The following is a 21,818-nucleotide window of genomic DNA, read 5'->3' as shown; positions in this document are numbered from 1 at the left end:
AACAGATGGCTCTTTTTGTACAGTCAGCCTGACGGAGTCCAAGGCATAATGGAAATATTGACGTTTTGTTTCTTCTTTTTGATATGTGGGACATTTTATTACGCCCTCAATTTCATTAAAATGAAGCAAGTTCGCTAAACTGTAGAAAGCAAATAAAAAAAGTTTGTGTGATTTTTGAGTAAGGAACAAGTGTCATGGGATCCTGAATAAAAACTAAAATTTGTGTCTGGGGGCCGCAAAATTTCTACATGGCGACCGATTTTTAGCCGGCTTATTGTCAGAGAGCTATAGTCAGCCTGTTCAAGCAGGATGTTGACCCCACGGCCGCTAAATTAAAGTTACATGTAAAATTATAGTACTTACTCTCAACCGCTTTTGAGGTTATACAAATGCTAAATAAAGCAACAAAAATAAAACGCAGTTTTATCTATACAAATAAACATCAGCAGTAATGACTTTGAAAACTTCAGTCCTATTTCAAATACCATAGTTCATTCGCGTAAGGTTTTTCTGATGGTCAATGTTGTCGTAGCCTAGTTCTCTACAAAGACGAAGAAAAGCAGGAGAGGGGACTAGGTTGATCTGTTTGTTTGCCGGTGCCAAATTAACTCTGACCCTGATAAATTCGGACCAATGGTATTGGTCCCCAAAATAAATTTGGTTTATCATTTCTATTGATATTTTAAATATTTTTTTTTTATAAGATTTAAAAAAAATTGTTTTCAAATAAGATGTCATCGAGACCTTACATGTAGCTGCAAAACTGTAGCGTTATGTTATTTTTTTTGTTTTTATTTTAGTCTGCTATGGTCTAGCTGTAGAACTGTAGCGTTATGGTTTGAAATTTTAGTCTTTGAACATAACGCTACAGATCCCGTAATGCAAATATGGTGCAATTTACGGCGCAAGATTATCTGCGCACGTTGGAGATTTTTCGCCACTTTCCGGCATTTTTCAATCAACTACATTTCATTCTCTAATTCTAGACATATTCTACATATATAACCAATCTGTATATTTTATCTTCTTACCGTTTCTAGTCGTCTCTACAGACCAATAAACTCTCTTGTTGTGAATTTTATGCCATCCGACAACAAATTCACAACAAGCGAATTTATTGGTCTGTAGACGACTAGAAAGGGTAAGGAGGTGGAAAAAAATATACAAATTGGTTAAAGAATATGTCTAGAATTAGGGAATGAAAGGTCGCTGATTGACCAATGCTGTAAAGTGGCGAAATACATTCCCAAAGTGCGCAGAAAATCTTGCACAGTAAATTGCACCATATTTGCATTACGGGATCTGTATCGTTATGGTCAAAGACTAATATATAAAACCATAACGCTACAGTTCTGCAGCTACGAAGCCCTTAATATTTTAATTATAGTATCATTATTATTCTTTTGAATTGTTTGTGTTACATATTCTTCCAGTGTCTGAACTTCTTGTTATTGATCTGTTATTACAAATGAATGTACATGTATGTTTTTTAAAAAAAGTTTACTCTGAAAATGAGCCTGGCTCTCTGTACTCCTGAGTACTTTGATTAATTATTTTGTGGCCACAAGGTATGTTTTCTTTCTAGAATTTTATCTATCCGTCTCCAGAGAAAAGATATCTGGCTACCTACTAATGCATGTTTAGAAAGTCTACACTGTCAGACATTTTTTTGTTTGTTTTGCCGCCAATTTTTATATAGGCGAAAAAATATCTAGTGACTATAAGACAATTTTAGATGGGACTATAACGTAGCAATTTTATTGGTTAATACGTGGCACGTGACCGTCGCCTATACTCCTGTGTCCGGCAGGAATGAATTTATTTATATATGACGATATGAAAAACGCCTTACCAAATCGATATAAGAAATCAGTAATTATTGTGATTATGCTTATCATATTGTGGTCCTTGAGAAACTGAATTACTTTAGATTTATTAATGGGTGTCTACGGAAAAATATAGGGTTGATCAATCTTATACAATGCTCGGCTTCGACTTGTCGTCTATGAGATGATCAACCGATATACGAGGGTCATTCAAAAAGTTCGTAGACTTTTGTCATAACAATTTTATTTAACGTCATATTATAACCAAATTTGATAAACATATTTTAACAATAAATCCAAGTAATTTGAATAAAAAAATCATGATAAATATCCAAAGTGTATAAAATTTTAAACTGCGAAAATATGGTTACGAAGCACGTCAAAATTTAGTAAGAACGATAGTATTGTTCTCCCGCCTACCTCCAAGTCAATTTTCAAAAGTGAACACATTTGAATGTTTTTTTTTTTTATATCCATATAGATATTTATATGAATTTTCATAAAACATTACTTCTTTGGGAAAACAAAGAGAGATAACTCTATAATATTAGTAAAACTTGTGTTTTTCACTATAGAATTCAACGGAAAACGGAAAATATTTTAAAAACATCTCTATCCCCCCCCCCCCCCCCCGTGAAACAAAAATTCCTTGTGATTTCACAAATCCGTACCAAAGCTCTTTGTGTTTCATTGGGGGAACATACATGTATGTTTACAGACAAAAAACAACAAAAATGCTTATTTTTCACCAATTTCAAAGGGGTTTGCAGCTAAAACATTTTATTTTATTAATAATATACGTTTAATTTTATATGAGTATAACATAAGAAAAGATTTAAGGAACATTTATTCATATCCAAGAATATTTTAAAATGTGGTGATGCTTTAGAGTCCTATTTCAATAAGAAATATCGTCTACTCCCCTTATTCAAAGAGCTGGAATTAGGGATAATTAACTATTTACCACTGGTATTAAAATTATCAGTCAATTAACATTGAATTGTTCTTTGCATTCAACAAAGAATTTACGGCGTAATTGCCATTAGTATTGAATTAAATGGGTGTAAAATGTAGGCGGGAATCGAGAGTTAGCGTGCGTAGTTCTTCTCTAACAATACACTTAATTATGTCTATGGTTATATCTCTAACAAATGGCACTTAAACATAATAAAATTAAAACGTTCAAATATACTTTAATTTAAATATGCCAAATACTAAATTGTAATTAAATAGATTGCTTCCTTAGAGAGTGTCAGCTGCAGAAGACTAGAAGTCCTCTTGAAAATAGCGAAAAAGGCGACGTTAAAGGACGTCACTGAACAGCGAGTAGAGATATAATTTTGTTTCGCACTCGAAAAACGAAAAACCTCTAAACAAATTTGAAACTATTGGAGAAAGCAGGAAGAATATCAGAAGTGAGTCGTGCATTTTATATTAATGGTAAAGACAGTGTTTGAGTGGTAGAGACTTTGAATCGGACCATGCACAGTTTGTGAGGAAACAGCTTTTATTTAAAAATCTGTTCAAAAGGCTTGGTTACGTCAAGGGAAGTGATATACGGCTTCATTGCTGTGGAACTTATAAAATAAAGTTATTCAGTTAAGAAATGTTAGAAAACACATTGCTAGCAAACTATCTGTCAAATATTATGGAGACCTTTTTAATGGGTTAATAAGAAGATACATGTACATACCGTGTGGGAAATGACGAGGGAAAGTAATTGTGAGTAACTTTCAAGACGTTGTTTTTGACGTTACAATGTAGTTAAGAGCGCTCCATGGTGACAAACTATGTTGAATTTAAAATAAAAATTGCTTATCTTTTATTTTTTGACAGCCAGCTGATAATTATATTCTAAACATTTTTGATAAATAAATGGATATCGACAAAAAAACCCTATTGTTTCATTCTAGCACTTTGTCAGTTCACTCATTTTCAAACAGTTTGTTGATACGGATGATATTTTCCAAACATGGATCTTGGGATAACAAACTTGGAGAAAGATACGGCACCCTAAATTAAATTTTCAGAACCAGAACGGAAAAGGATGAAATCTGCAGGCGCTGTGAAGTACAATAGGGTGCTTACCTGACGGTGGAGCAAGGAAATAACTGCAACAATACATCTGTTTACGTTAAACGCATGGATCAATTGTAGTGTTTAAATTTCTTTGAAATTTAATTGCAAAATGATTCTGTAATTAAATTTATTAACGCATGAACGCAAATATAAACATTTTTAAAATATACTTCAAAGAAAAATTTTATTACAAAATATAAGATTAACAAATATTTGTTATGGAAATAGCTTCTGGCATCAAAGGAACTAATAACCCTTACGATGTGGTCATTCTAGCTATTTTAAATGAAAACCCTACAGATTAAAGGGGTAATTTATTTATCATCAGATGCGTAGCTACATTCTCGAGTCGGCATGTGCCTGTACATAATTTTGTTCTCATACATAAGTTATTACTAGTTGTTAATAGAATACGTTCTCTTAAACGATACATGAAACAATAAAAAAATCAATACAGGATGTTTTTCACAAAAATAATTTGTTTCCAATATGTACTTATTCTACCATATCGCAAATTTGAAATTGGAAAGATATATATTTGTTCTTTCATTTACAGTGTTGTATATTTTTACACATTTTCTGGTTAAACAACCTTTTCAACAACGGCAAATGGGTGCTTGTGGACAGCCCTCCCCCCACCCCCAGCCAATTTTCAATAAGGTTCTAGGTTTTTTTTTTTTTTTTTTTTTTTTTTTTTTTTTTTTTTTTTAAATCTTTTCTTCTTAGACTATTATTTATTCTATAAACTACCACAAGTAAGATTTTTCAAATGACTTTAGTATTTTTTTCATTCTGAACACGTTTTGAGTGTTTGGTAGAAGAATTTTTAAAGAAAGAAAACAAATTGAAAGAAATCCCTAGGCTCGGTGTGCATACTTGTATTGGGGGACGGGGTAGAACGGTGGGTTCTTATCCACAGAAGCTGCAAATACGCCCGATGTATAGGTCAAGAATTAATGTTTTAATAATAATGTAATAAGTGAGACAGGGCTAATTTCTTAACGGTCCAATGGAATGCATGTCATATTTTTCTTTATTATACTTTCATGTTAAATACTAAAATCTAATTGGTTTAGACACATTTAACAATCCGTAATATTACCCTCAGCGTTAGCAACACACTTGACAACGGGTAACATTACGAAAATATCACATGTGTTCAAATCATGCGCGTACGGTTCACCGTAGAATTCTCAAAACGTCGGTTGTGCGTTTGAAAGAAGCCGAATAAACGACGTCAATAAAAGCTTGCGTCCGATGTAGCTTACTTGAAAAAGACAAACGACAGACGAAACATCCTTGCGAGTGCAAACTTTAGGTGATAAAGGACTTTTTGAGTAGCAAACAAATAATAAAGAGGTTGGTAAATCTTTTACGAAGCTTTCCTATTGAGAAAAATAGAAGCGGGGAGTTTGAAAGCTTTCTAAGCGTGAAGTTAACGACGATCTCCGAATTTTTTAATGACATCCGAAATCAATAAGACATTCAATATAATAAAATAAATAGTGCACGTTTTTGAGGGTAACAGTTGAAATTGACACCCCTCGGAAAACCATTGTCAACCTCCGCTGACGCGTCGGTTGACAATGGTTTTCCTTGGGGTGTCAATTTCAACTATTACCCTCAAAAACGTGCACTATTTATATAATTCTCAACTAGGTGAGTAAAACTTAAAATCTGATAAATCATACTTTTTAGGACATGATGGTATCATTAGTATTGACAGCTATTTAGAAGTTTTGTACAATACAGGAACTCCAGGCAGTCGTTTTTTGACTGACATGTGTTTTGTATGTCTTATTCCGAAATGTAAACTTTTATTTTACAAAATGGTTCTGAAAGGGGAGGTGTGATTGATAACTGTAATGGTAAAAAATGATGGTATGAAATATTTCCAAAAGAAAAAAAAATATGTCTGCCGTAAATTTGATTCTGTATATAATGAAGAAGTCAAGCCCAAAGTTCGGTTATTTCAATAAACTTATGCATCGCTACCCCGACCCCCCAATTCAAACCACTCACAACTGTTGTCCTTATTGCGTAATGGTCATTTGTACACAATCCTAAAATGGACCATCTCATATAAACTACTTATAGAATATTAAACTGAATTAAAATGTATTGAATAATTAAGCTAATTTTATCTCATTCTATTTCTTATTCATTTTTAATATAATTTCTTGCTCAGATATACGTAAATGGGTCTAAAATATTCAAACTACTTTTGGATTAGGTTCCACGAATCCCCAACAGCGGGAGGTTTGCCCCTGTCCTGTAACTACCTCCACTTAAACTTTAGGGCCTTAGTGAAACCCCGATGGGTCTCACATTTTGTGGCTACACCCTAAGTCATGCATGTATTTACAGCTAGGTTCTGTATCAATCTTATACATATAGTAAAATATACGCAACAGTACATGCATAGGAAGTTTAATCAAAGGTAGTCTTTATTCAATGCAGGGATTTTGCTTTTGGAAGTTGTAAATTAACTCATGACCACGAATAGTAAGTCCTATTTTGCCGCTTTTTTTATCGAATTCTGGTAACTATGAGATGGGTTTAAAAATAATTCAGCGAATCTGAATCTATTGTGCGTCATAAAGATCGGGGGACTTCCCCAGTGTGCAGACCAATATTCGCCATCTTGCACACAACCTATTGTTTGCAGTTGATACATTTGCATCATGTATTTTTTTATCCTCTGTTTGGAAAATATGCAATAGATGTGTTTTAATGAAACTGGATTTCGTGCTTTTCTCCAAGCTTACTTCACACACCAAGGTAGGTTTGAGTGTTTTTCGGGTATTTTTTTTTTAAAAAGAGACCACATACAAACAATTAACATTTTTTATTCTAATGAGAATAGGTCTTTGTCCTCTATGAAGTCTTTTATGATACTAAGTCAATAATTGTATCACATATTTGCTGGAAAAACAAATCACTTTCTTTGAACCGATATCGGTTTTGGGAATAGTTCAGTGTTGGGATGTCTTGTATAGAATGAGATGTTTCACAGTAAATGTGTCACAAATTAGCTCGCTTTTGAATTAACATATAATATAATCAGAGAGAGAGAGAGAGAGAGAGAGAGAGAGAGAGAGAGAGAGAGAGAGAGAGAGAAACCAATACAGATATATTTTTTATAAAAGTTCTTGGCACCAAAGATGAAAGCTCGTGGTCTTCAAAATTCATTAAAATTTCAGAAAAAGTGAATGACGAACTCTGTTGATTATAAATTGTTTTTGTACATTAATATTGTGAGAGATGGTAGTCTGCTTCTCGGACACGCGAGATCTCGTACAGTACTGTAATTTCCATCCACTTGCTAATGTACAATGATTAGAAGGCCCAAATTTTTAATTAACCTTTCTCATTTTAATAACACTAATGAACAATTTTTTTTCAGTCTCTACAGCATATGTACCTAAAATCTTAGCATATCTCTCTGTAAAAAAATATGTTTTGATTTATATAAAACGGTATCATACCTTTAATTTGTACGCTATCATCAAGCACATGCATATGTAATACCCTTTAGACTCTATGCATTCCATTAGCATTCATGTCCCTTGCATATGTTGCTCTAAAATATTTCAGTACACCTGTACAGCACAATTAATCACTAACTGTCAATTGTCAAACGCGTGTATGTATAGATTATATTAATTAATTTAAATGCAATTATCATAGAGCTGCTGAACTGTAGAAACAACTATATACTACAGTGAAAAAAAACCCCATAAATCACTCCATTTTTGCGTCCCCTGTTTATCTTGATCGTGCTATAGTAATTTTGTATTTAAAAGCGAGGGAACTTATAGTCATCTTTATTCTACTAGTAACCCACAATTAAAACATTTATACATATAGTCTCTAGAATTTTGCGAGAGTAAAAAGAATAATGTGAACACTAACAAAAGATTGTTTAAGGAAGATGAAGAAGCAACTTGTCACGACATAAAGCAGCATGAATAATTCATTCTTATATCAACTTTTCTTATCGAAAATATTTTGTAACACAACTCCCTCTTTAATATTGTGCCTTTTATATCTATCCTTCATGTTTAATACAATATCAAAGACTGCATTATTTCGTGTGTTTGGGGCAGATATATATCATTTTATTACTGTGCTTTGTATGGTCTACCATATTTCCTCTATACATAATGCATCACTGATAGAGATGAGAAGTAAACTTGTAGTAAAATCCTATAAGCTCTCAAATTATGTCAATGCTTCCTTTTTTTCAGAGATGATCCATCCAAATGTTTTCATTTCTCAAATGTAAATGATCTCTACAATGTACATGTGGATCTAAAATGAATAGGGGGTGCATAAAATGTTTTTTTACATACCGTAAAAGCAAAAATATTCGCTGGGGATTAAATTTCTTTTATTTCGTGTTAAGAATCATCAACGAAATTAAATCCCACGCGGATTTTTTTATATGATTATATATTGAATAAATTTACTTTCAAAACAATGAAATTAAATGCCAACGAAACCTTTTTTTGATGACAAATCAACGAAAGTTTATCCCAATGAATATTTGTGATTCTACAGTACATGTATATTGGATAAAATTTAAGGATAATTGCTTATGTATACATTTTTACGTGCATGTATGCTATTCCAAATTGAAATTTTACCATTTCAATCACGGTAATTCTCATTACTTTCAATAGACATGCCATACAACTCGTTACAAGCTGTTGTTTTGCTATTTAATTTATCAATCTTGCCATAGACTAAACCTTGTAATACATGCATTGGGCATTTAATCAAAGTCCGATTTTAATGTACTGCTTGACATTTGTTTCAATAATTGAAAAGTTGTAAATTACATCATTGCCACAAAGAAAGTGAATCCTATTTTTTCTGCTTTTAAATCTAATGCTGGTACATGCGACTGTGAGATAGGTTTAAAAATAATTCCGATCGTCGAATCTCAATCAATGATGCGTCATAACCCAGTGTGCAGAGACATTCTCTTGTATATAGCCTATTTGGAACATTTGCATCATATGTTTTTGTCATCTGTTTGGAGAAGCAAGATTTGTGTTTTAACAAACTAATTTCCAAGTATCTCTTCTTCTCTAAGGTAGGTTTGGTTGTTTTTTCCTAGTAATATGTTTTGTAAAGAGTAATAGAAGAGCATTTTATGTTCCGATGAGTTTAGGTCTTTGTCTTCAGTTCTGAAACCTTTTAATCTGTAACTTTATATATACAATGTACCTTTCGAAGGAAAAGTATTATCAACAATATATGTATCTAAAAGCTTAATAAAAAAGGTTTAATCTCTCTCTTTGGGTAGATATCGGTTTTGGAAGTGGTTTAATTGAAGGGTGGTCTTGGATAAATTGAGAAAGGTTCCAATCGTCACAAGGTATTCATTTTTTGATACACAATATCAATACAATGAAAAGAGAGGGAGAAAAGCAATACCAATAATTTTCATAAAAATGGAACAGTGAAGAACATACCTCATTGATAACTCAATTGATAAATATATTGTTTACCAATTATACAGTTCAAAACTTTTTAACCTACATGTAACTTTCTTTTATGAACTAATCTTACGCAGAGTTTGGGCGCAAACAAAATATTTGCAATTTTATTTTAGTTGATATATTTACGATTGTAATAAGTTGCTCCCTCTTTTTTTACGAATAACCACCTTAATGTCATTATGCATGTCATGAAATAAATTCTGGAAAAGCTTATTTTGTAATTAAACACTGTTCTAAATGTAGCTAGAGTGCCGTCCAAATATCTTTTCATTAAGACGTTGTTGACATTTTTTGAGTAAAGTCCAGTCTTTTTTATTTTAATTGGGTTTGATCGGAGACTGTTCCAGGGGCAACGAAAGTGTAAAAACTACATTGCGTCTCAAAAACTTTCTTGTGGGTTTTGAGCCATGAATGATGCTAAATAATACATACAAATCATTTTCTGATGGGGACACATGGTACTAACATTATCTTTCAACGCCCCCTAATGAGTACAAGAGAGTTACTCAAAAACATTTCATTTTCTACACTAATGTGGCCGGGAAATAATTTTTATCCCGAAACTAAATTAAAACAATTAAGGTGAAATTTAGGTGGAATGAGCTTTGCATGAAGCATGACATATGACTTAAGAAAAGGCACGAGAAGGATGTTTCATGGGGAAGAGTACTCAATACCAAAATCAGTCTGTATAAACTTAATTTATAGCAAATATTGTGCTGTTTAAGCAATTTTAGTAGCAATGTATATTTATTACCAAAATTGATTAGTTTACAAAAGCATATAAGTTTAAAAAAGTTTTTTTGAGCTGTAAAACAGCGTATCAATATTGAATTCGAACGCTTACATAAAGCATACGAATGTAACACGTTTTATATTCTTCGCATTTCATAGGTTCACACTCTGCATTTTATGTCGTATGCATATGTTGCCAGCCAGTTACTGTTATTGTTATTCAAAGTAACTCATCCCTGACCGCCGATTGCGAATGTCTAACACTCAATTTGTGTTTCAAGATTATTTACTTCACAGAGCAATTTACTTACAGATTGCAAAGAACCAGCTTGTTTTACAACATCAGAAGTGTTTTTGTACGGTTGTCACTGCTCACTTTTCGATAACTATTACAATTTATTTTTTTTACATGGCGCTCCTACTAAAGATCCCCGAACCGTCGCTTCCACTGTCATTCATTGCGCTTTCTGACCTCCTGCCCCTACATTTGTAAGGAAGATGCAAAAAAATTGGAAGTATTTTTGATTGAATTTTTAAATAAAAGCATTTTACTGGAAATTTTTTTTTTTTTTTACGATTTATTGCTTTTAAATTGTAGATCTGTGTAAACTTACCAGCAGATAAAACACTCGTAGTCTATAAAATATTGTTCAATGTCTTGTAAAAATTATACGGAAATCATTCCAAACAGATGAAGAACAAACTTTTCATGACATTTAGCTGTTTGAATGATGTATCTTCATATCCCCATTTCCAATCGATATTTATATATAAAGTCGGGCCTCGATAATCAGGACAGTCTATAATTGTCTTTTTTGTATAATTCAATAGCAGCCGTTGCATTACTCGCGTGTTTTGTGCGTATATATTTCATTTTATTATTGTGATGTCTATTATGTACCGTCAATCCCCTATCCACTATATCACGTGACAGAGATGAGAAGCTGCCTGAAGGCTGTCAAATAATGTCAATTCCACCTTTCGCCTCTCAAATGTAAATCGTTTCTTCTGCATGAGTAGATTAAAAAAAAAATCTAAAACATATGGAAAATATATAAAATGTACGTAATTATTTAACTGAGCTGCTTCTATATTGTACCTATCAAGATGTATCGTGTCAGCTATCAATTGAAACTATAATTTACCTTTTTTTAAATGACTCAAATATTTATGTATATTATTTACAAAATACAGTTACTGTAATGAATTCAATATTTAATACATGTAAATGCAATATTAGCCATTTCGAATCCGTATACAATTTTTACTTTATACCCCTCGATTGTAATCAATGGTAGCTATCAGAAAATATACAGCATTATTTAAGTTATGGATTGTTGTAGTAGCTATACATGTACTTGACATGAGTTTGGGAGTCAGTTTTGGCAGGATTAACTTTGACAATAAACTGGTAGATGCACAAACACTAATTTACGTTAGATTTGCATTCATTATAATTTGTAACATTGTCTTTATATCATATCATGTTTATTAATGAAACGATTATATCATTCTTATTTAAAGAAGAATTCCTTATAGCTAAATGATCGATGTACAAATACAATTTATAAACTAAATATCGCTGGATATTTCTTTTATCATATTCAATATATTAAGAACCAGGTTTTGTCTTCATACATTTAAATGAAATGAAAACATTTTTATTGTGTATCATCAAACAATTAAGATCGAACTCAAGTTTTGGAATTTTTAATCCGGCTACATTTAATTTTCAGAAAATTATTTACATGTAGATATGTGTTGCGCCGACAGCTAGTTTGAATGATTCGTTTTTTAGAGGGAAAAGTACTTTTTATAGACATATTTTCTTAAAACTTCTGTGTACTATTTAAAAATTGTTGGTTATGGTGCATAAGAATTTTTAACTTTATAATATCAGTGAAACAAAAAAAAAAAAAATATTTAAAATGTTCGAGTTTTTCTGGGACAGCCCTTGTATATTGAAAGAGAGTCTAACAGAACAAATATCAAATACATAAAACATATTTTCTTAAATGGTATTATCTTTCAAAGAACCTGTTAAATTGTTTCGGTAAAATATGAAAATAACTTGAAAAGTTCGTTCCTTTATAGAATGTTAAATAAATTATATCATAATTATCAAAATTAATCAGTTTGTTGTACACATAATATCTTGACATTATTTTGTATGCCTTTACTATAAAAGTATTTATACTCTTGAAATTACAAAAAATTGCCAAATTTTCTAAAAACGAATATGGGTTTTGTTTAGGGAAAAAACAAATAAGCAAACAAAAGAAAAGGCAATCGAAGCTCTGACATATTCAAACCTCCGGTCCATGATTTATATAGTGCCTAAAGAACACTCTGTAACATTGCAAGATGAATTAAGTATAGCAGCTGTTTTGGATAACACAGCTGCCATTTTTTTTGTACCTCTTTATCTTTCATAAATTCAAAGAAACAACGGCTTAGTGAGCTTTCCTTAACGCTGCTGTCTTAAGTGTCCTGTATATTTCAATTTTCGTGGGATTTTTATCACTCTGGTTTGTTTCAGTCTTTACCTGAATTGTATATTCCAATCTTAGCTATTCCAGTGACAGTGATGGTGAGTTATATTTTTTTTGTCTTTATAACTGTGTTTCCAAAGAATAAAATGCAAGAACTTCAATTTTTTCTTGCTAATAATCCATTTTTTTTACGGATTATTTTAAAGGTTTAAATAGTAACATTGAAGAAAAATTGCGAGAGAGAGCTAATAAAGATCTATGAGGCGACGCTAATGTAAAACAAAAGGTCGAATTATTCATGTATGCAAATCAACCTTGCATTTTGCAGTGGAGCAAAAGAGTACAAAGGCATACTCTAAAACAAATTGGCACTCCCCTCTTCAATTTAAGTCTGAAATTCTTTCTCCTTTGGTTGCAAGTTAGTAATGTTTATGAGTCTTTGGGGGTAATTATATCATCCCCTCCTGATATAATAGAGGTCTTTTCTGCTGCTTTTTGCTAAACACACAGCATAACACAAAAATTATCGAAAAAGAGCATTTATTGAAAATCCTTAATTATCAAAAATTGTTTAAAATTCTTAAAGTACATATAATGCTCGTATTAAATTTTAGGCACAAAATTTAATAGTAAATTTAAAATATATCACATAAAAAAATCTCGTACACAAAATTAACAAATCAACATTAAATTCAATATATATCATTAACTATTTGTACACAAATATACGTATATGTGCCATTACTAGTGTATAGATACATGCATCAAATCTACAATATGTTGTGCACAATAGACTAGATTCGGAAAAAAAGGCACTAATATTACAAATGCACTGGATATCCTGATACAGTTGTCAGCAAGTGGTGATAATTATTGATCTTCTAAAATGATGGACTTATTTTTTTATTACTAGTAATAATATCTTGAATATATACATGGTGTATATAAGAGTATCGGATAATCATTTGCATAATTTACGTGAAAAAATAATTATCGCTAAAATATGGTATAACAAAGTTTATAGTTTTAATTTCTAATAAGTTGAACGTATTTAACACCCGTGCTTTTGTTTATAAATTTTCATAGTTTGAATACTTTTCCCCATGATTTATGTAATTCATAACCTACCTAAGGTTTTACAATTTCTCATTTAAGCATTTCTCTTTACACTAAACACAAACTCCAAGGCACCGAATACCTTAAAAATGTCAGTGTGATCCACCTTGCTTTGAGTCTGATAGTGTCTAAATTCTTAGTACTTCACAAAGCTTACGCTGCCCTTTTGAGAATTTCCTATCGGTCTTCCATCCTTCTGATTCTGTCACGTCATTTATTTTTCTTATGGTGCTATAATAGATAATATTCTTCCTCGTCGTCAATTATCATGTACAACAAGATGCTATTATCTTATGAAAACCTCTTTCTTTACCAAGCATATATTTCATTTGCGATGGGGATTTTCAGAGGGTAAGACAGCAATAAATATTGACCGATTTTCAGGGATATTGTTGATCTCTAAATTTTACAGAATTTGAAAACTGCCATGTTTGGAAAAGAATTGAAAATCTTTCCATGCAATTCATATTTAACGCCTTAATTAGGTTACGCAATGCACAAAGATTATAGGAGATTTCGTTGTTTAATTTTCAAGCGAATAAGTGAATAAGCTGTACTCGGGATAACGATTTTTAGAAATGATTATAATTAAGTGCGCCTTATTTTCCTGGTTTTCGTAACAACTATTTTTGATAATTAATTAAATAATTTTTAAAACAAGTTTTACAGTATAATAATTTTTTCTACTAACTTTTCTGGCGCTGTAAATGGCAGAGCTCAGCCATTCAGTGATCTTTTCAGACCTTTCAGTGACCATTCAGTTGACTGAATGGTGTAGGTTCATCCTGTGTTTTCCGTCCCGGTAGTTCAGTCGGTATAATGCTCGCTCCATGATCGGAAGGTCGTGAATTCGAATCTCGGACGCGACTGACCTAAGTCAATTAAAAAAAAAAAAGGTAGCAACTGCTCCTTCGCCAAGCGCTCGGCACTTTGAAGTGAAAGTTGCAGGTCCCCCGTGTCAGGGTAGGCGTCAGCTCGATAAAAATACCACATTGCTCAATGGCCTTGCGTGCCGAGTAAAGGTCTACATTTGAAGCCCTTCATCAGTATATGGTGACGTCTCTGTATAAGTGAAAAATTCTCGAATGGGACGTAAAACAACATACAATCAATCAATCATCCTGTGTTTTGAACACCCCTTGTATAGCTAGACCAGCTATATTGCCAATAAATGACTGTAGGTATAAAAACTACTTTCAAGTTTATAAGGAATCTATCAAAGATTCTAATACTCTTAATCAAGTTTTGTCCTGCTGACATTTTTGTGTCGATAAGGAGAATCGTCAAAAAGTATACAGATCAAATTCAAAGTTAAAAAATTATCACCCCCCCCCCCCCAAAGCATTTCCAAGATCTAAATTGACTTTTTAAGAAACAGTGCTATGACAAAAGTATTCGCGATTATTCAAAATGTCGGACGTAAACAGTGATGAGCCTCATGTGAACAAACTTTTTTTAAATCTTAAACTTACCATATATTGTTCGGTGTTGTCTTTTGTGTACAATTTGTTGAATTTGAAGTCACATTTTAATGACATTAATTTTCAGGTATTATATCAGCCTCACAACAATTTGAATATCATTTTCCAATTTGTTATCTTGAGCAATATAGATTCCATGAACGGGGACATTGTAATCTTAAAAACAGTTCATTTTTTTCATTAGAGAAGACATCAGTGTTCAATGATTATCGATAGTACATGTATGCTTTGTTAATTTTAACGTTAGCCGAAAATACGCCTTTTTCTTTTGACATGCGTCACTGGCACTTACAAATGATCTCTTCACAGCTTTTCATATAAAATTTTTGCACTATCTGTGGATGAACCTAATTGTATATGTCCCTACTTTCGTTAGAATTATTCATTATTTAAAACAGTTCACTAGCTGTTCATTTTTAACCGTCGAACGAGTCCATGCTGATTCCACTGCGACATCTTGAATGGACCCCCTGCTTCGATTTTTCGCTTTTCTTAAAATATCTCCTGTGGTTCAATATTTATTACATAATGGACTGATGATAGATACCGATATGTCTAATTAATTTTCAATTTCAGACTTTTTCTTACTATCTAACTTCATTTCAAAAACCAAGTTCAACTAATTTTCGTAGATCGATTATTATTCTTTTGATTTTCCGCCAATTGTGAAGACTGGCTTGTTTACAATGCAATCGGAATCGGGATAACGACGAGGGAAACTTATAAATTACGTCACTTTTTCCGAAAGATGACTCTTTGAAAGTTTCGATGGTTAGCATATTCTATATCGAAGGTTATTAACCTTTTTACGTCTACCTTTTTATGATATAGGCGGTCGCACGCTTGCAGCGGTGGTTAGAGCTTATGTTATAGAGTCACAGAATAAGGAGTTGACCCTTGCGTAGCTGGTTCGAATCTCACTATGGAACGTGGAGACAGGTCCTTCGGATGAGACCGTGTAAACCGAGGTCCCTTGTCGAAGTAGGTGCTGGCACGAAAAAGATCCCCTACTACCCAAAGGCCGTAATTGCCTAGTTGCAGCCTTCCACCGGCAAGCGGTGGCTTCTCAATAAGAGTGAAGAATTCTCGAAAGGGACTTAAACAAAGAAGCGCAGTATCACCAGAGACGTAAAATTGCGGAAACTCGTTTACATAACAAACTTCTGAATCTTATGTCATAACAAAAACCGATAGACATGTATATTAAAGCAATATAAAACTATGTAGAGATATAGAATATCTATAAAACATATAGTTTTGATTCTTAGTCGAAAGATTTCAAAGCAAAACATATAATAATGAAAAGTGGTTGCAATGCAGTAAAAAGAAAAGAAATATCAGAAGAAAAGTACGTTGTGAGAATTCGTACAGCAATAGTGAAAACAAATGATTTCAAAAGATGACGTCATCTTAGTTTCAGAAACATTGGTTAATCATCGTGCAGAGGGAATCAGTTTCTGTAAGGCTTTACTTCTCCACTTGATTCGTGAGGATACATGTATTATTGTCCCCAGCTTTCACTGAAAGTGGGGGATATTAATTTGGGTCTGTATGTCCGTCCGTCCGTCCGTCTGTATTTCTGTCTGTCTGTAACACTTTCGTTTCCGCGCGATATCTCGAGAATCCTTTGAGCTTTCGCAATGAAATTTTGCATAGCAACTTCCTATCGCCTAAAGAAGAACTGTATCGATTTTGAGGTCAAAAGGTCGAAGGTCAAGGTCATAACTTCATACATTCTGTCTGTTTTAACACTTTCGTTTCCGTGCGATATCTCGCGAATTCTTTGAGCTTTTGTAATGAAATTTTATATGACAACTTCCTGTGGCCTAAGGAAGACCTCTATAGATTTTGAGGTCAAAAGGTCAAAGTTCAAGGTCATAAATTCATAAATTCCGTCTGTGTGTAACACTTTTGTTTCCGCCCCATATCTCAAGAAGCTTTTGAGCTTTTGCAATGAAATTTTATACCATAACCCCTTATAGCCTCTCTCGCCCCTCTCGAAGTGTCCCACCCCTAGACAGAAAATGATAAATGTCCTACGGACCCGGATTAACGATAGAATGCGTTTCGTGTATTGTCAATGTAGCAGAAGAAAATGCGGGAGATAACTCTAACTCAGTTCATTTACTATGAAAAATCCCGAGTGTTCCGAATGTCAACATGATGTGTTAATTTGAAACGAGTAAAAAACGTCGGTGAAAAAGTGTTGAATTCTTCCATAATATGGATTAAATTTTTAGATGAAAGGTATTTACAGTCTCAAAAAGGTTTGTTATGATTAATTTGACTGTTATTTTCAATGCAACTTCATTAATTTTCTCCAAAATCGTTTCGGAGCGATTCTGCAATTTTCTGCTACATTACGGGTATATGGGGGCATTCTAACTGTGGTGAGGGTCATCCCGAGACAAAGTTAGATTATTCTTACTACGCATCCCGTTTTTTATTTTATTTATTTATTGTATTAAAAGTCGCTTGGCACTATTTTTAGCACAGGGGCATGTGGAGTGTTATAATAATTACGTATAATACAGGTTGTCGGCGGACTTTTTTTCTACTTACATATATTAGAACTGTTTAGTAAAGGCTAAATAAAACACCATGTATTGATTAAAATTTTGACAATATCGAACGTGAAAATAAACATTATATGTGACTTAATGTTTGCATTTAATTTCTTTTATATTCAAGTGTCTCTGTGGTCTAATGGTATGATGCTCGCTTAGCAAGCGAGAGGCCAGGGTTCAATCCCCGGACGATTCTCTTTCTTTTTTTAAATGTTTTTTTTTACTTTTTTTGGATTTACTAAATGATACTATTCAACATGTGAAATGAAAAAGTTATAATGTCTGGCGTGTACAAACTCATAAAATCATTATTACAGTGTGATAAATATTCTGTATATATTAAAAAGAATCTTCTGTGTACACATATTAAAGAATAAGCAATCAAATCTTTATATCCATATTGGCTTTTTTTAAATTTGCTTCAATATACATGTATACATTTAATAATTCTACAAATACAGGGGGCAGTGTGACCCCCCCCCCCCCCCCCCCAACTGCGCATGCTCTTCTTTTTTCCCTAAGCGGGGGACACAAATTCTCTGAATTAGCTTGTTTTAATTTATTACCAGGTAAATTATCTTTTAAAAATAAATGTTGAAATTTTTTCGCATTAATTTATTTCATTGATTATAGGGCCAACCCTTGTATAAATAATAAAACCCGCTGTACAATCAATACGATTGTTTTTTATTTGTTTACATTAAATATTTTTTTTCCAAAAAATTGCTGATAAAAAGAACATTTAAGATCAAATTAACGAAATAAAACTTTAATGAAAACATTGAAGGATCTTTAGCTAAAAATGTAATACCCTGATTTTTCCAAGAATAGGTCATGTACAAAAATGGTTGTTTTTAAAAATGGATATGTGGGTTAAAAATAAAATGTTAAGTAATCTAAGATAGAGTTTAACTTGGTGAAGTACACACTTTGTAAACCGCGAATCCAATGAGATATCGGGTCAAATTATTCCTAAAATGTCGCAGAAATATAATATCCTATTTTAAAAATAGAAGAAATCAAGAGCCCAAATGTTCATTCTATGAGCTTAGTTCAACAAAACCATCCTAGGTTAAAGACATACATAAAAACGGAACTCATAAATAATTCAAATAAAATTTAAGATTTTCTGTTGGGAATTTATAAGTGAGAGGAATATCAATATTTTACAATTCCCAAGCTTTCAATGTAACGAATGAAAGCTTAGTGAGTAAACACACAGTTTTAGGATGGAAGCTGTGTTTAATAAGCGCTTTGGCAGACTGTTTGTCTCGATAAAGGTCATCCGAGTTCACTATCATCACTATTAACGTCAAGACTCAAGGTAGGAAGGCTATTTGTAGTTTATTATATATATTATTCGAGCTTCATGTCACTTTTGATAAATATGAACCCATGTAAAAGAAATGGAAGTATAGTTTATAAAAAAAAGTGTTCATTATCAGCACGTTAGGCAGTTTTAAGAGCAATTATTGGGATATTTTGACACTTGGATTATGATGTAAATTTTTATATGTAAGTGAGGCCATTTTGTTAGTTTCAATTACAAAAGAGTACCTGAATGTAAATCATGTTCATTTTATGTCAAAAAACTAAATAAGAAAAGCATTCTGAAGGTACAACAATTAATTAAGCTACAATACTGAGTCCCCCTACCGATATGGGCTGAAATTCCGTAAAATAATTTCAAACTGCAGGCGAATTTCATCTGTAACTCCTTAAGATATAGTCAGGTATCAAAAAAGCAGTTTAATATATACAAGAGTCTAGAAATATATGTGTATATCGAAAAGAAAAAAAAAACAATGGGAAAGACCGACTGACAGACAGAACGACGCACTGACTGACAGCGCAGCAGAAAAGAGTAGATCTATAATGCCCTCCGATTTCCGTAATGGACAATAAAAATAAGAGGACAAACAAAACGAAACAATCATAACAAAGAAAAACATTAAAACAAATACAAGACAGAAAAAAATTATAGTCACTAGTTATTATATGTCATGCAGCTTAGCGACGCGTTAGAACGTTTTACCATAAAATGGCTATAAAGCCTTATCTTTCCAAATAACACGAGAAGGTCAAGAACGTGTAAAATTCATAAAACCACATCGCCGAAATATGGCTGAAATATTGCCGAGTCGGCTCTAAACAATAATAGTCAATCAATCATAAAACCACGTTTTCCAAATAAATTTATTTTCTCTTCACATGTCGTCAGTCTCAATAATCTGGTACATTTCATACTCTGAAATTCTTGAGAATAATTGCATTCCATATTCATTAAATTCTACGCTCCAAATTCACTAGTCAAAACAGAGACACAACTTTAATGTTTCATTTTTTTCTGAAGGGGGGGGGGGGGGTGAGCGTAACAGAGAATTTATTCAATTCTTATTTTTTTTCTACGTTTTCTTTGCTAGCTTGTTTGTGTGGTTTTGATCGTCTTTTTTTGATTATAATCTTTTTTCTCTTGATCATATAAATAATATAGTTTTAAAATTCTACAACTTCATGTTTTTTTTTCAGTTTAGTTACATACTGATCTTCCTTACTTTTACGATTGTGAATATTTCAAGCATAAATAGGACAATTGTAGAAGTAAATAATTTGATTCATTATATTTCTTTTACATTCAATGAATGTTTTCTTATTTATGAAAATCAATTATCACTGTTGATTCAATAGATACTATCAACTTTTAAACTACAGAAGCTAGATCCTGCAACCCAACTTTCCCATATAAACAAAGAATGTATTTTATTATTTAGATAATAAATACATATGAAATTTGACCTTGCCTCATATTGAAATGGCTTTAGAATTATCTTGGCCTCAATTGTGGTTTAATTGACCTTTACCTGTTCTCAAAAAAAAGTTTCTGTAGTTGTTATTCTCAAAGTCTAGATTAAAAATAAACACTTCAAAACCTTTTATTCCTTTGCCCTTTATTCACAAGAGAGTTGCAAATTTCCTACACCAAACTAACATTTAAAGAAAGTTTTCTGAGGGTGTAAAATGAAGAAAAAAGAAATACAGCTGTATGTATGATGTTCATAAGCATTAGGTTCAATCCTTTATTCAATCCTTCATATATGTACATTGATTGACATAAACATGTATATCGAAAGACGAACATATGTTTTGGTTACTTCTTGAAAGTACACAGGAATGAATTTTTAACTTCTAAATATCTGAATATTTTGCTCCGTGATCGGAAGGTCGATAAAAAGTAGGTAGCAACTGTTCCTTCGCCAAGCACATTGAAGTGAAAGTTGTGGGTCTTTCGGATGAGACCTTAAAACCCGAGGCCCCGTGTCACAGTAGGCGTTGGCACGATAAAGATCCCTCACTGCTCAATGGCCCTGAGTGCCAAGTAAAGGTCTAAATTTGAAGCCCTTCACCGGTATATGGTGACGTCTCTATATGAGTGAAAAATTCTCGAACGGGACGTAAAACATCATACAATCAATCAATCTGAATATTCAAATTATTAGAAATAAGATATTCTAACTTGTGAATTACAGTCATTATAAAAGAGAATATGCATATAGGAGGAGGTCTAAAAGATGTTGAATTTCAAATTTTTTATTGTGTTTTACAATACATTTGTAAAAAAAAAAAAAATAATTGTTACGTCCAGCACACAGTAAACCCTGTATCCATATTTGTTTATCTCTCTGATCTCTGTCTGTTAACAATTAACTTCCTTAGATAAAATGCAGAGAGTTGACAAAGTCACAACAAAATCAAAAGCACATAATAAATAACAAAATATATAAATAAATAATAATAAATAACCAAAGCAAGACAACAACAAAATGAAAATATCCAGCATCAATATCATTTATCCAATCTGGTCTAAAAACAAGTCGTTTCTTCCTCATGCTTAATAAACATATGATTAAAATTTCATAAAAATCCATCCACATATTTTGTTGTATAGCGAACAGAAGTTTCAAGCATACAGACATACAAACGAAAGTGAAAGCATAAATTTCTCCAAGTTTAC

The 21,818-nt window shown here is 32.4% G+C and overlaps 1 protein-coding gene across 5 annotated transcripts in view; it reads left to right on the top strand.

Moving 5' to 3' along the window:
- Positions 1-5,248: 5,248 nt before the first annotated feature.
- The window catches only part of LOC133178563 (beta-1,3-galactosyltransferase 1-like), a 36,358-nt gene continuing 19,788 nt past the window's right edge, over positions 5,249-21,818 (top strand). For 2 of the 5 annotated variants that reach the window (XR_009719990.1, XM_061313269.1), the window contains exon 1: positions 12,564-12,740. The gene's annotated coding sequence lies outside the window, so the exon portion shown is untranslated. Of the gene's footprint in view, positions 5,265-6,580; positions 6,687-9,274; positions 9,292-12,563; positions 12,741-21,818 lie in introns of those variants that run through there. The other 3 variants (XM_061313272.1, XM_061313270.1, XM_061313271.1) reach the window with 3 other exon arrangements.

Source organism: Saccostrea echinata, unplaced genomic scaffold, assembly GCF_033153115.1.
Source record: "Saccostrea echinata isolate AGI-Se365-2 ecotype Australia unplaced genomic scaffold, CSIRO_AGI_Sech_v1 ptg000003l, whole genome shotgun sequence".
Lineage (NCBI taxonomy): Eukaryota > Metazoa > Mollusca > Bivalvia > Ostreida > Ostreidae > Saccostrea > Saccostrea echinata.
This window is presented reverse-complemented; position numbering and strand designations above follow the sequence as displayed.